Genomic DNA, 14666 nt, shown 5'->3' with positions numbered 1-14666 from the left:
AAAGGTAAGCAGGAATTAATTCACATATTTCTAAATAGAAACGAAATACTGAACATAAATGTCACCTGCTGTTTAGCGATGTTTAGTCACTTTATTTTGGTTTAAGATATTTCTTGTATTTTTAATCACACTGAAAATACCGACGGTAATATACGCGTGCTTAATCTGCGGTTCGGTTCTGGTTTCGGTCTGTTCTCATGAGTTGTGAAGCGTGAGGAACAAAGTAAAAATGTTGTTCATTTGCTAAATTAAGTATCATGAATTTTAATTGAATCTATCTCTGTATTTTTTTCACAGGAGTTTGTGAGTGAAAGTGTCCTGTTTGCATCTGACTTCAGGAGTTTCCTGACCAACCGTATCTAACGTCATATTTAAAAGTCATAACGTACAGTTAAAGTACAAAACGTTTCTGTTGATGTTTTTTTTCTATGATTAATAATTATTTGTGGTGTTTTATGTTTTGTACATCTTTTGTACAAATTTTTCATTAAATATAAAATAATGCTTATTGCTAATGTCTTATGCTTCCTTCCTTCACAGAATTCTGTTGACCATGGTTAATTATAATTATGGTTAATTCTCTCTTTCCTTAAAAGAGATTAACCAAGGGTATTTAATTAAAATAATGGGAGGGGGTGTTTTAATAAAACGACGTCTATCTGACATGAATCAGACCTTTGGCTGAACATCTGATTAACATTGTCTAAAGAGCGGATCAGGGTCGTTTTAATTAATTTACGTCTTAAATATGTAGACTCAGCGCCGTTCTAACATCGGGCACGGACGTCTCGGCGACGTCTGCCAGATGAGCAAACGCCTTCTGCCAGACATCTGCCAGATGAAAAAGACGACATCGCATAGACGTGTCCGCGACGTGTGTGTGCTATCTGGGTATCTCTCCCTCCATAAATTAAAAGTGAAGGTGTCTAATTAATATTGAGGGAGGGCAATACATCCGCATGCGCGGTAACATAAACACACTGTTAGCTTCTTCGCTATATTTGTAATGTTGCTTGCATAACAGCCCGTTAATTCATGCTCGTTTACTGATGAGATGGACAAACTGGCCGATGCCCGTTCTTTTATTTGCTGCATTGTCAGGTTATAGTACAATTAAAGTACAACTTTTCGGGTCAATCCCGCACTTAAATCCAACTAAAAACTACTAAAAAAAAGAAAACAAAACTCAGGCTCTATATCCCAGCTTACATCTCGCATTTGCGTTCACACACACCGGACATCATATGAAACCCTATGGATTAAGAATTTAATGTTACTTAAGTTCATATGCTTGTAAAGGCAGGGGAGTGAGTACTTCTGGCAAAATTAATGTAAGGTACTTAAATTGAAAATTAAATATAGTATTGTTTTTGTAGGAGAGAAGTGTATTCTGTCGCATGCCTGCTGGTTTACTCCAAATGACTTTGAGAGATTTGCAGGGAAGGGAAATAGCAGAAACTGGAAGCAAACCATCCGTTCCCAAAACATTACAATGAAGCAACTGTTAAAGGTAAATCTACACTTTGTCACTATAAAGATTCTCAAAAACTGCATATGGACCTGCATATGTATACACATACTGCACAGGCATACACAAAATTAATACAATTATATCTTGATGTAATAATCCTCCCTTTATGTAAATTCATTATTTTTTTCAAAGAATGGTCATTTGGAGTGTCCACGCAGATACAGAAAAGATGGTTGGAAGGTGCTGTGCTCATTTAATCATTTTCAGTTTTATGATAACATAAATTTGTTATGCTTCTTTCAATGCAATCTTTTTTTTCCATTTTTGCAGAAAAAAATTCTTTTTAGCTGTGTGGAAAACTCCAATCCTCGTTAGTATCTGCTAGCCCTTATTTACATATTCCTTGGTTGTTGTTTACCTAAATAAAAAATTTGATGAATATTTAAATCATTTCTTTTGCATTTTTGTGCTTCTGTGTTTTGCTTTACTGCTGCCAAATAGAAGAAGAAGAAAACAAAAATGACATCGAGCCAGTGGACTTGTATAAATTTATTAACTTTGCTTTACCAGTCAACTGTGGTTCTGTCAGTGGGTTTTTATATAGAAACAGATTTACAGGTAAGTTGGAATCAAAGGTGAGTTTGCAGTGTGTTGTGCAATGCAGAATATACAGTTGTGTCCAAAATAATAGCGGTGTGTTGAAAAAAGTGAGTAAAGCTCCATATCCATATGATAACTTTCAATTCAAATCACACAAATGCATTGGATACCCTGCACTTCTATTCTGAATCACAACATGAAGAAAAATGTTCAAATCAAAATCAAATTAAAATTTTATTTGTCACATACACATAAATGGATTATTAGTTTACGGAAAGTGAAAAAACACAAATATTAGCCTGTAAAAAAAAATAGCAGTGTCATTACTCATCTTTATAAAGTGATGAATTTACTGTTTAAACAAAAATGCTTGATGTTTAATCTTTCTTGTGCATCACTGAACTAATATACAGTTGTATACCCATGCTTTCTGAGAACTGCTTCACATCTGTGACAATTTTACTACATGCCACAATTCCTCTGCATTTCTTGGTTTTGCCTTTAGAAACAGCATTTTTATTGTCAGCCCACAAGTTTGCTTTTGGATTAGGGTCTGGTGTTTGGGCTGGCCACTCCATAACGTCAATCTTGTTGGTCTGGAACCAAGATGCTGCTCGCTTACTGGTCTGTTCAGGGTCGTTATCTTGTTGAAACACCCGTTTTAAGGGCATTTCCTCTTTGGCATAAGGCAACGTGACCACTTTAAGTATTCTGATGTCCTTAAATTGATCCATGATCCCTGAAATGTGATAAATAGGCCCAACACCATAGTACAAGAAGCATCCCCATTGCATGATGGTTGTGCCTCCATACTTCATTCTTCACAGTGTACTGTGGCCTGAATTCAGTGTTTGGAGGTCACCTGACAAACTGTCTGCAGCCTCTAAAGTCAAAAAAGTCAATCTTGCTTTCATCAGTCCAAAAAATATTTTGCCATATCTCTTTAGAGTCAATGTGTTCTTTGGCGAACTGTAACCTTTTCATGTCTTTTTTTCAACAATGGGACTTTGCGGGGCTTCTTGCTGATAGCTTGGCTTCACATAGCCGTCTTCTAATAGTAACAGTACTCACAGGTAACTTTAGATGTTCTTTGACCGGCTGGAACTGATCATTGGCTGAGTCTTTGCCAATTGTGTTATTCTTCGATCCATTCTAATGGTAGTTTTTTGTTTTCTTCCACATCTTTTTGGTTTTGATCTTCATTTTAAAGCATTTTCATTATATTTGATATAATTTTAGCAGAGCAGGCTATCATTTTCTGCACTTTTTGTATGTTTTTTTTTCATCTCTAATCAACTTTTGAATCAAAGTATGCTGTTGTTCTAAACAATGTCTGAAACGACCCATTTTACTCTAATTTCCGGGAAAAATGCACAGGAAAACTTTTTCTGCATTTATCCTTAAATAAGGGGAACTTGTTTGACACCTGTTTTTCACAGAATAATTTACCTCTCTAATTGAACTCCACACTGCTATTATTTTGAACATGCCCATTTCAATTAATTAGTAAATTAGACAGAGTCAGGTGCATCCAATCATGAGTGTTGGGTCTGTTGGTTTTCTATTACTCCACTAAACCTACAAGTAAAATATTTACATATTAAAAATATAAAATATTTATATATTAATATATTATAATTTCTTCCAAAAACAATGATTGATCTGGTTACTGATGTTGGACTGCTATTATTTTGAACACAGCTGTAACTCTAGCCACTGCCATTTGTAAATTACATTACAGTATGCGCTCAGTTTAGCAGGATGTGCAATAAAGTGCGCAATAAGAGTGCATATGATGACATGCATAGTAGAATAGTGTAGGACTAGACAGTACAGTGGTGCCTCGGATTCTGAGTAACACAGTTTGAGAGTGTTCTGCAAGACAAGCAAAGATGTCTTTGCTTGTCCTAGAACAAGTCTTATTTTACGAGTACAGAGTATAATGCATCAAGCATGCGCTTCTTGTATTGATGCAGAGTGTTACGTGATCACAACTGAGCCAGTGTTTTTTTCTCTCTCTCATGCTGCAGACCTGTGGGTAATCGTCTCCCTCGCTGGGTCTTGCTCGTCTCTTACTGGTATAATCAACACCCGTGCACACGTGTACTGTTTACCCTCACAGTGCGACCACATGTGTGCGCGTAAAACATATTTTATTTTGTGTTTGTATGCGTGTGTGTACAGTGCGTATTATAACACATGTGAACGTGTGCATGTAAAGCAAAAGAAAATCTCATTAGAGAGGTTAAAGATCCCTTTTATTTCTCTCCCTGGTTCAGCATGCCGTTATGTGTGTCACACACACACACACACACACACACACACACACACACACACACACACACACACACACACACACTTATTCTCTTGCCTCCTCACACAGATAAACACACACACACACACACACACACACACTCTCTTACAGTGAATTAAGGGGCAGGGGTAGCTCAGTGGTTAAGGTATTGGACTACGATTCGGAAGATCCCAGGTTCAAACCCCACAACCACCAAGTTGCCGCTGTTGGGCCCTTGAGCAAGGCCCTTAACCCTCAACTGCTCAGATGTATAATGAGATAAAAATGTAAGTCGCTCTGGATAAGAGCGTCTGCCAAATGCCCAAATGTAAATGTAAATTACACTATGACAAAATGAGAGCTTGTGCAAAAAAGAAGCATATATGACATAACAGTGTATGACCACTAATACTATAAAACAGTAAATGATCAGACTAATGGTGTGTTTAAAGATGTGAATGTTTTGTGTACCAGGGTCAGGTAGCAAGAGCATTCGCACAGAGAAGCACTGGTATACTCCTGAGGAGTTTGTAAAGCAGAAGTTTACTCTGACCGGAGGTCACTGGAAGAAAAACATACTGTGTCACGGCAAAACCCTTGACTACCTAATAAAGGTGAGAGATTTTGAATTTATCACACTTGTTCTCTGTGTTGAAAAGCACAGAGTAACTAAACAGATTAAGCACATTTTTACAGGAAAGAAAATTAGGTCTCTTTGCAATTTTCTGTTTGCAGAAAGAAATTCTATATATACATCCACCATTGTGTTTGTGTGATCGCTGCAATCCTGAGAACCCAGTAAGTCTCGAAGCCACACCACAATATGTATAAATTAAATTTATCAGATTGCCCCTAATGAGCAAGCTGAGGGCAATAGTAGTAAGGAAAAGCTCTATTAGATGACAATAGGAAGAAACCTTGAAAGGACCAGACTCAACCAGGAACACAGAAAAGTTTATTTGGGTGATAACGGATAGCAGGAATTGTTTTACAGTCGTACTGTGTCTTAGTCAGCTGGAAGTTCAGTATACTGTAACAGATGATGTGTTCAAGTAATGTGTAATATGGAGACTGTTGGTACAGTAATTGGAGGCCCAGGTACAAAACTGTAGGAGATTTTAGCTTTGAACCATTACGTGATTCAAAAGCAGACCACTCAGGTTCTCCAAAGGGATCTCAAACCAGAAGTTGGGCACCAGAGAAGAGAAGTGCATTAAATCAGAAGCGTGCAACAAAGCCAAGTCCGTGAAACAGAATGGGGTAGTGATCAAGAAATTGAGAGAAAATAAAAAGACACAATAATCTGGTAAAGAGTAGTTGTTTGGGAGTGTGTTAAATAGGGAGAGGTGATAAACTTGGATTTAAAACAGGTGAGCTTGCAGAGAGAGTGAGGCCGAAAAAAAAAAAAGAAAAAAAAGGACCGAATTGTTGAACAGGAGTGCAAGGATGATCTTGACTTTGTTTAAGGTGGAGCCATGATCTGGCCATGACAATTAGACTATGTAACTTAGATTAGATAAGTTTAGTTATTATTTTTTTGTAACTGGTTGTTACTAATAAGTGAATATTTTTAAAGGTGATGGAACAGACTGGATGGAGAAGTTGTAATTGCACCGACTGCTGGTGACTGTTACTTAAATGTAAAACTGAAAAAAAAAATATATAAAACAGAATGTCCTGTTTAATGACTCAGTTTTCTTCATTTTCTGAATTACCTGGAACAGAATAATGATGATGTGTGCTACTGTTGTAACACTGCGGGGAAGCTAGTGTGCTGTGACGGGTGTCCACGAGCTTTTCACCATGCCTGCCACATACCCACTCTACAGGAGGACACAACTGAGTAAGTTAAAGAAAAAAATCATACAGAAAAATAAAGACAAAATCTTTGGTTAACCAAAGACTATATAGACTAAAGAATTGAATGCAAAACTTTGTAAATACTACCATAATGTGAGTTGTTAGAGTAACCCTGTAATAAACAGTTGAATGTCAACATTCTACATTCAGCATACAGTCTAGAAACTGTATCAGTGTCAGTATCCCTTTAAAGGCAAGCAACACAGCACTGGTCAATGACCAATTAAAAAATAAATTAAGAATTAAGAAAAAAAAAAGCCCTGCTGGTGTATCAAAAAGGGAGGCTTCAGACATCAAACTGAGCAAATTAATTTTTTTATTTGTCACATACAGTCATACACAGTACGATATGCAGTGAAATGCCCATGACCTTAAAATAAAGGGCTATTAATATGAAATAAATATAAAAAAAATAAAATAAAAAGAAAATGTAACTAAGATGAATAAAATAACAGATGCTTTTTCTGTACAGTACAAAATATACAATATAGGAAAAAAAAATAAAATATATACAAAACTTTGAAAACCTGCTGTACAATAAAAAATAGATATAGAATTTGTGGAATTTTTGTGTAAGAATGCAGTTGAATAAAAAATAGAAATGTCCAGGGAGTGTGCAAATGTGCCTGAAAGTGTTATGATTCACATATTTAAAGTGACTGTGTGCATCTAAAGTGACTATGTGCATGAAAACAGAATGTCCAGGGGGTGTGCAAAGTGACATATTTAAAGTTACATTAGGGTTTTTTGATATATCAGGTAAAACTAAGCTACTGTACTTATAACTGCTACCGGAATATGGGAATCACATCACAAAAAATGACAAATTATTAGAGGTAATTAAATTGTTTTTGATTATTTTCAATTAGAGATTGCAAATCTTGTCAGCCTTGTCAGTCAAGGTACAGTAGTTAGTTTATTTGATAATCTGCTATGCTCCAGGCAATGACCCAGAAACAGTGACAGTATAAGTCATAATCGGTCACATGCACACAAGATGAACTCCGAGCAAGAGGTTAAGAATCTGCATGAACGATATGAAAACTGTCTACAGCGAGGTGGTTCACAAACATTTATATTATGCATACCGTGGTAAATTAACACACTAATAGTGTGTATGTTAGTTTCCTTCAAGAGAAATAAACTCACAGATGACAACAATGTAATATTGTTCGTCTTTTCATCTCAGTACTCTATATTTTGGCGCATACTCTACTACCTGTACAACTAGCCAATTAATATACTGTCACAATCCTAGTGCTAATTTGGCATTTGTGTCAGTAGCTGCCCTTAGTTGTGGAGTGTCCATGGATAGGTCTTGTGTGACCAGCACATCCAGTGTTAATAATAATAATAATAATAATAACAACAATATGCATTTTGTGAGTTCTGTATCTTTGTATTGTCATTCCCATATTCTGGTAGCATTGAATTTTATTTCAATTTGTTTATTTAAAAGTAATGATAATCTTACGGTGGCCCAGAAGGGCAAATCATCTTTCCCGTATATGTGTGTATTTTTTCCCTTGTAAGTGTGTTTTTTTTTTTCTTGAAAATGTCCGCTTTTTCCCTTATAAATGTGTTTTTTTCCCTTGAAAATGTCCGCTTTTTCCCTTATAAATGTCGTTTTTCCCTTATAAATGTGTTTTTTTTTTCCATTGAAAATGTGCGCTTTTTCCCTTATAAATGTCGTTTTTTACCTTATAAATGTGTTTTTTTTCTTGAAAATGTCCGCTTTTTCCCTTATAAATGTCATTTTTTTCCCTTATAAATGTTTTTTTTTTCCATTGAAAATGTCCGCTTTTTCCCTTATAAATGTCGTTTTTTCCCTTATAAATGTGTTTTTTTTTTCATTGAAAATGTCCGCTTTTTCCCTTATAAATGTAGTTTTTTCCCTTATAAATGTGTTTTTTTTTTTCATTAAAAATGTGCGCTTTTTCCCGTGTAACTGTGCGCTTTTTCCCGTGTAAATGTCTGCTCTTTACCGTTTGTGCGCAACTACTTCTTTCCCGTGTGAGAACTCTTTCTCCAGTATTTTGCAAGCTAAAAGCTAAAGCTAGTGCGCAAAGGACTATGGGAGTGGGGTCAAAACGCAACTGAACACGGAACCTTTCCCGGATATCAGCTCCAGGAGTTAACATCATGGAGTATACAGTGAATTATAGCGTGATAAAGTTATAATTTTCACTAAATTTTCAACTGCACACAATTACCAGGTAATGTTTAATATATAAAATTAATCAGATTTTTACTGTTTTAGGCACTAATGATAACTTTGTAGCAGTGTTAATACTATTGGAGTGTTTGGGGGAAATGCCGAGCCGAGTGTAAATGGCAGTGATTAAAAGGAATATTATCTCATTTAGACCATTAAACACTGATGTAAACCATCAGCTCCATGGCATCTCTGTAATATACATCCACATATGGATTTATAAGCAAGCTAATATCACTATGCTAACCGCTAGCGCTTAGCATGGGGAAACTAGCTTGTTTATTAATATATATTAGTTTAATAGTGTATTTGGACACCTATACGTGATGTAAACAGTTAGCTCTATTGTTTCTGTAAAATGCCTGTCCAAATATGGATCTATAAGCAAGCTAATATCACTATGCTAACCGCTAGCGCTTAGCATGGGGAAACTAGCTTGTTTATTAATATATATTAGTTTAATAGTGTATTTGGACACATATACGTGATGTAAACAGTTAGCTCTATTGTTTTTGTAAAATGCCTGTCCAAATATGAATCTATAAGCATATATTTATGCTAAGCGCTAGCTTACTAAAAGAGCTAAGATAGCAGCAACTATTGCTAATTATCCCTGAGCTGCTCCTGTTATGTGCTAAATGTTACAGATGGTTAACGAATTGTTGTATGTAGTTTATTGGAGCTCCTGAGTGCCATATAATGTATACTGCTGTATAATGTAGTGGTTTTATCATAGCTAGAGATCTTCTGAATAGTTAGTTATGTGCTTACACAATGTATGTAACAGTCAAGAAAAGGGGCTTTTGTTCAGGTTCTATCTATTCTAGTCATTAAAGTCATTAAATATATGTTTATACTCCTTATAATATGTATGATTGTGTGTTTTTCTTCTCACAGTGAACTGTGTGTAAATCATCAACTGCCTGTGTATCAGCTGATTTCTACACCAGCTTTACATCCTGAGCAGAAGGTGAGTGCTCTGAAGTATTTACCTCTCTTTTCAAGAACACCACTGAGCACATCTTAATCAGGGGACAGGGACACATTTCTCTTCATGAACATGTGTGTGTTAATGAATGGTGAAGATGGGGCCAAATTTTGCAGCAATCCTTAATAGCAAAACCAAATAATTGGTTTTAATACACAGCATTACTAAAAGCTTGCATTCTATGAAATTTTGTGTGCGTGCCTGCCTGCGTGTGTCAAACTGATGTCATATGATGTCAAACATCATGAAGTGATATTAACTTGCTTATAAACCCATATGTGGATGTATATTACAGAGATGCCATGGAGCTGCATAGTAACACCATGAAGTCTTTTTACTAGACACTTATAATAACATGTCTTTATTTCTCCCCTGTTGTAGATTGTCGTGGAGAGGACGGACCCTTGATGCTCTGCCTTTTTGCACCAACAATACATACATGTATTTTATTAATTTGTAAATAAAGTCTTTAATATAATTTTATAGTTGAGTATTTATTTCTAGTTTGCTTATTATTTAGCAAAACAGTTAAAGTGCATGTAAAGCATTGCTGCAAATGACACTGAATAGAATCAGATGTTACTCCACTCTGTGTGAGGGTACAGGCTTATATACAGTATGTGATTTTAGCATCAATAATGTTTTTCTACTAACTAAAGCATGCTGCCTTGGAGATATTAGTGACATCTCTCTTTCAGTTCGAACAACATATTCCATAATATTTATGAATACATTAATCCCATATGTTCAGCAGTTAAAACAGAGGTTTTTAACATTTTACAGCGAAGGACTCCTTCAACTGTAAAACAAATACCTCTGCATACATTTACTTATACTGCATTTCCAAAATTACATTTTTATGTTATTCAAAAAGTAAAACCTTTTGTTTTCATTTAAATGATTAATGATTAAATGATCCATGAAAATCAAAAATCTAGTATGTCAAAATATTAGAATATTTCACTTCGATCATGGGGAAGACTGCTGACCTAACAAGTTGTCCAGAAGATGATCATCTACACCTTCCAGAAGGAGTGTAGGCCCTCAAGGTCAAACTTTACCACCAACTATTTCACTGACCATGTTGTTGCTTGATTTGCCAGCCATCTCACCTGACCTTAGGTTTCATGGGAAAGATGAGCTGAAATCTGAGATAAATTTCAAGCTGAATGCTTCAAGTGTGATCTGCAAACATAACCAGGGTGTCATGTTTAACAGCTTAATGCAATGGGTTACATAAAAACACCAACTATTTGTTGTATCTATGTAGGCTTATGAATAGTGGCAACGTATATCTACTGTATGTACAGTGAATGTATGTTCAAGAATAAGAGTATCATAAATTGACCAATAATTAAAATACACATGTAAACAATGAGTGTCATTTGAAATGCTGTTTATCTAAAAAAATTAGAATATTGTGCAAAAGTGTTTAAGTTTTAAAATTATTGGGGGGGAAACACATTCACAAGGGAAACATCATACACATAAAAAAAAAAACATAGAGCACAATAAAAAAATTATATATTCACAAGGAAAAAAATTATACATTTACAAGGAAAAAATAATACACTAAGAAGGGAAAAATAATGCACTTACAAGGGAAAAATAATGCACTAACAAGGGAAAAATAATACATTCACAAGGGAAAATGTATATACTTATAGGTGAAAAATAATACATTTACAAGGGAAAAATTTATATACTTATAGGTGAAAAATAATACATTTACAAGGGAAAAATTTATATACTTATAGGTGAAAAATAATACATTTACGAGGGAAAAATTATACACATTTACAAGGGAAAAATACTATATTCACCAGGGAAAAATAATATACTTACATGGGAAAAAGTACACATTTTCAAGGTGAAAAGGTAATATAAGTACACGTGAAAAAGCACACATATACAAGAAAAAAATAATATACGTACACGGGAAAAAGTAAACATTTACAAGGGAAAAGGCACACATTTACAAGGGTAAAAAACACATTTATAAGAAAAAAAAGCATACATTTTTAGGGGAAAAATGACATTTATAATGGAAAAAGCATACATTTTCAAGGGAAAAAGCACACACTTACAAGGGAAAAAAAACACATTTACAAGGGAAACAGCATATATTATCAAGGGGGAATTTTTCCCTTGTAGGTATATAATTTTTCCCTTGTAAATGTGTATTATTTTTCACCTATAAGTATATAAATTTTTCCCTTGTAAATGTATTATTTTTCACCTATAAGTATATACATTTTCCCTTGTGAATGTATTATTTTTCCCTTGTTAGTGCATTATTTTTCCCTTGTAAGTGCATTATTTTTCCCTTGTTAGTGTAATTTTTTTCCTTGTGAATATATAATTTTTTTATTGTGCTCTATGATTTTTTTTTCTATGTGTATGACGTTTCCCTTGTGAATGTGTTTCCCCCCCAATAATTTTAAAACTTAAACACTTTTGCACAATATTCTAATTTTTTTAGATAAACGGCATTTCAAATGACAGACTCATTGTTTACATGTGTATTTTAATTATTGGTCAATTTATGATACTCTTATTCTTGAACATACATTCACTGTACATACAGTAGATATACGTTGCCACTATTCATAAGCCTACATAGATACAACAAATAGTTGGTGTTTTTATGTAACCCATTGCATTAAGCTGTTAAACATGACACCCTGGTTATGTTTGCAGATCACACTTGAAGCATTCAGCTTGAAATTTATCTCAGATTTCAGCTCATCTTTCCCATGAAACCTAAGGTCAGGTGAGATGGCTGGCAAATCAAGCAACAACATGGTCAGTGAAATAGTTGGTGGTAAAGTTTGACCTTGAGGGCCTACACTCCTTCTGGAAGGTGTAGATGATCATCTTCTGGACAACTTGTTAGGTCAGCAGTCTTCCCCATGATCGAAGTGAAATATTCTAATATTTTGACATACTAGATTTTTGATTTTCATGGATCATTTAATCATTAATCATTTAAATGAAAACAAAAGGTTTTACTTTTTGAATAACATAAAAATGTAATTTTGGAAATGCAGTATAAGTAAATGTATGCAGAGGTATTTGTTTTACAGTTGAAGGAGTCCTTCGCTGTAAAATGTTAAAAACCTCTGTTTTAACTGCTGAACATATGGGATTAATGTATTCATAAATATTATGGAATATGTTGTTCGAACTGAAAGAGAGATGTCACTAATATCTCCAAGGCAGCATGCTTTAGTTAGTAGAAAAACATTATTGATGCTAAAATCACATACTGTATATAAGCCTGTACCCTCACACAGAGTGGAGTAACATCTGATTCTATTCAGTGTCATTTGCAGCAATGCTTTACATGCACTTTAACTGTTTTGCTAAATAATAAGCAAACTAGAAATAAATACTCAACTATAAAATTATATTAAAGACTTTATTTACAAATTAATAAAATACATGTATGTATTGTTGGTGCAAAAAGGCAGAGCATCAAGGGTCCGTCCTCTCCACGACAATCTACAACAGGGGAGAAATAAAGACATGTTATTATAAGTGTCTAGTAAAAAGACTTCATGGTGTTACTATGCAGCTCCATGGCATCTCTGTAATATACATCCACATATGGGTTTATAAGCAAGTTAATATCACTTCATGATGTTTGACATCATATGACATCAGTTTGACACACGCAGGCAGGCACGCACACAAAATTTCATAGAATGCAAGCTTTTAGTAATGCTGTGTATTAAAACCAATTATTTGGTTTTGCTATTAAGGATTGCTGCAAAATTTGGCCCCATCTTCACCATTCATTAACACACACATGTTCATGAAGAGAAATGTGTCCCTGTCCCCTGATTAAGATGTGCTCAGTGGTGTTCTTGAAAAGAGAGGTAAATACTTCAGAGCACTCACCTTCTGCTCAGGATGTAAAGCTGGTGTAGAAATCAGCTGATACACAGGCAGTTGATGATTTACACACAGTTCACTGTGAGAAGAAAAACACACAATCATACATATTATAAGGAGTATAAACATATATTTAATGACTTTAATGACTAGAATAGATAGAACCTGAACAAAAGCCCCTTTTCTTGACTGTTACATACATTGTGTAAGCACATAACTAACTATTCAGAAGATCTCTAGCTATGATAAAACCACTACATTATACAGCAGTATACATTATATGGCACTCAGGAGCTCCAATAAACTACATACAACAATTCGTTAACCATCTGTAACATTTAGCACATAACAGGAGCAGCTCAGGGATAATTAGCAATAGTTGCTGCTATCTTAGCTCTTTTAGTAAGCTAGCGCTTAGCATAAATATATGCTTATAGATTCATATTTGGACAGGCATTTTACAAAAACAATAGAGCTAACTGTTTACATCACGTATATGTGTCCAAATACACTATTAAACTAATATATATTAATAAACAAGCTAGTTTCCCCATGCTAAGCGCTAGCGGTTAGCATAGTGATATTAGCTTGCTTATAGATCCATATTTGGACAGGCATTTTACAGAAACAATAGAGCTAACTGTTTACATCACGTATAGGTGTCCAAATACACTATTAAACTAATATATATTAATAAACAAGCTAGTTTCCCCATGCTAAGCGCTAGCGGTTAGCATAGTGATATTAGCTTGCTTATAAATCCATATGTGGATGTATATTACAGAGATGCCATGGAGCTGATGGTTTACATCAGTGTTTAATGGTCTAAATGAGATAATATTCCTTTTAATCACTGCCATTTACACTCGGCTCGGCATTTCCCCCAAACACTCCAATAGTATTAACACTGCTACAAAGTTATCATTAGTGCCTAAAACAGTAAAAATCTGATTAATTTTATATATTAAACATTACCTGGTAATTGTGTGCAGTTGAAAATTTAGTGAAAATTATAACTTTATCACGCTATAATTCACTGTATACTCCATGATGTTAACTCCTGGAGCTGATATCCGGGAAAGGTTCCGTGTTCAGTTGCGTTTTGACCCCACTCCCATAGTCCTTTGCGCACTAGCTTTAGCTTTTAGCTTGCAAAATACTGGAGAAAGAGTTCTCACACGGGAAAGAAGTAGTTGCGCACAAACGGTAAAGAGCAGACATTTACACGGGAAAAAGCGCACAGTTACACGGGAAAAAGCGGACATTTTTAATGGAAAAAAAACACATTTATAAGGGAAAAAACTACATTTATAAGGGAAAAAGCGGACATTTTCAATAAAAA

General features: G+C 34.7%; 2 long non-coding RNA genes across 2 annotated transcripts; one reads left to right on the top strand and one right to left on the bottom strand.

Annotated features, from left to right (window-relative positions):
* The first annotated feature begins 8322 nt into the window (after nt 1-8322).
* Nucleotides 8323-9905, top strand: LOC128516062 (uncharacterized). Its single transcript, XR_008356733.1, has 3 exons — nt 8323-8440; nt 9337-9409; nt 9809-9905. It is a non-coding gene; the product is annotated as an uncharacterized LOC128516062 (long non-coding RNA).
* A 2929-nt stretch (nt 9906-12834) lies between these two features.
* LOC128516063 (uncharacterized) lies at nt 12835-14410 on the bottom strand. The gene is made up of 3 exons (XR_008356734.1): nt 14300-14410; nt 13331-13403; nt 12835-12931 (listed from the first exon to the last, which is right to left on the bottom strand). It is a non-coding gene; the product is annotated as an uncharacterized LOC128516063 (long non-coding RNA).
* Nucleotides 14411-14666: the final 256 nt, after the last annotated feature.

This window comes from Clarias gariepinus, chromosome 28 (assembly GCF_024256425.1).
Source record: "Clarias gariepinus isolate MV-2021 ecotype Netherlands chromosome 28, CGAR_prim_01v2, whole genome shotgun sequence".
In the NCBI taxonomy this organism is placed as follows: domain Eukaryota; kingdom Metazoa; phylum Chordata; class Actinopteri; order Siluriformes; family Clariidae; genus Clarias; species Clarias gariepinus.
Note: the sequence above shows the minus strand (reverse complement) of the source record. Positions and strands in the feature narration are given on the sequence as shown.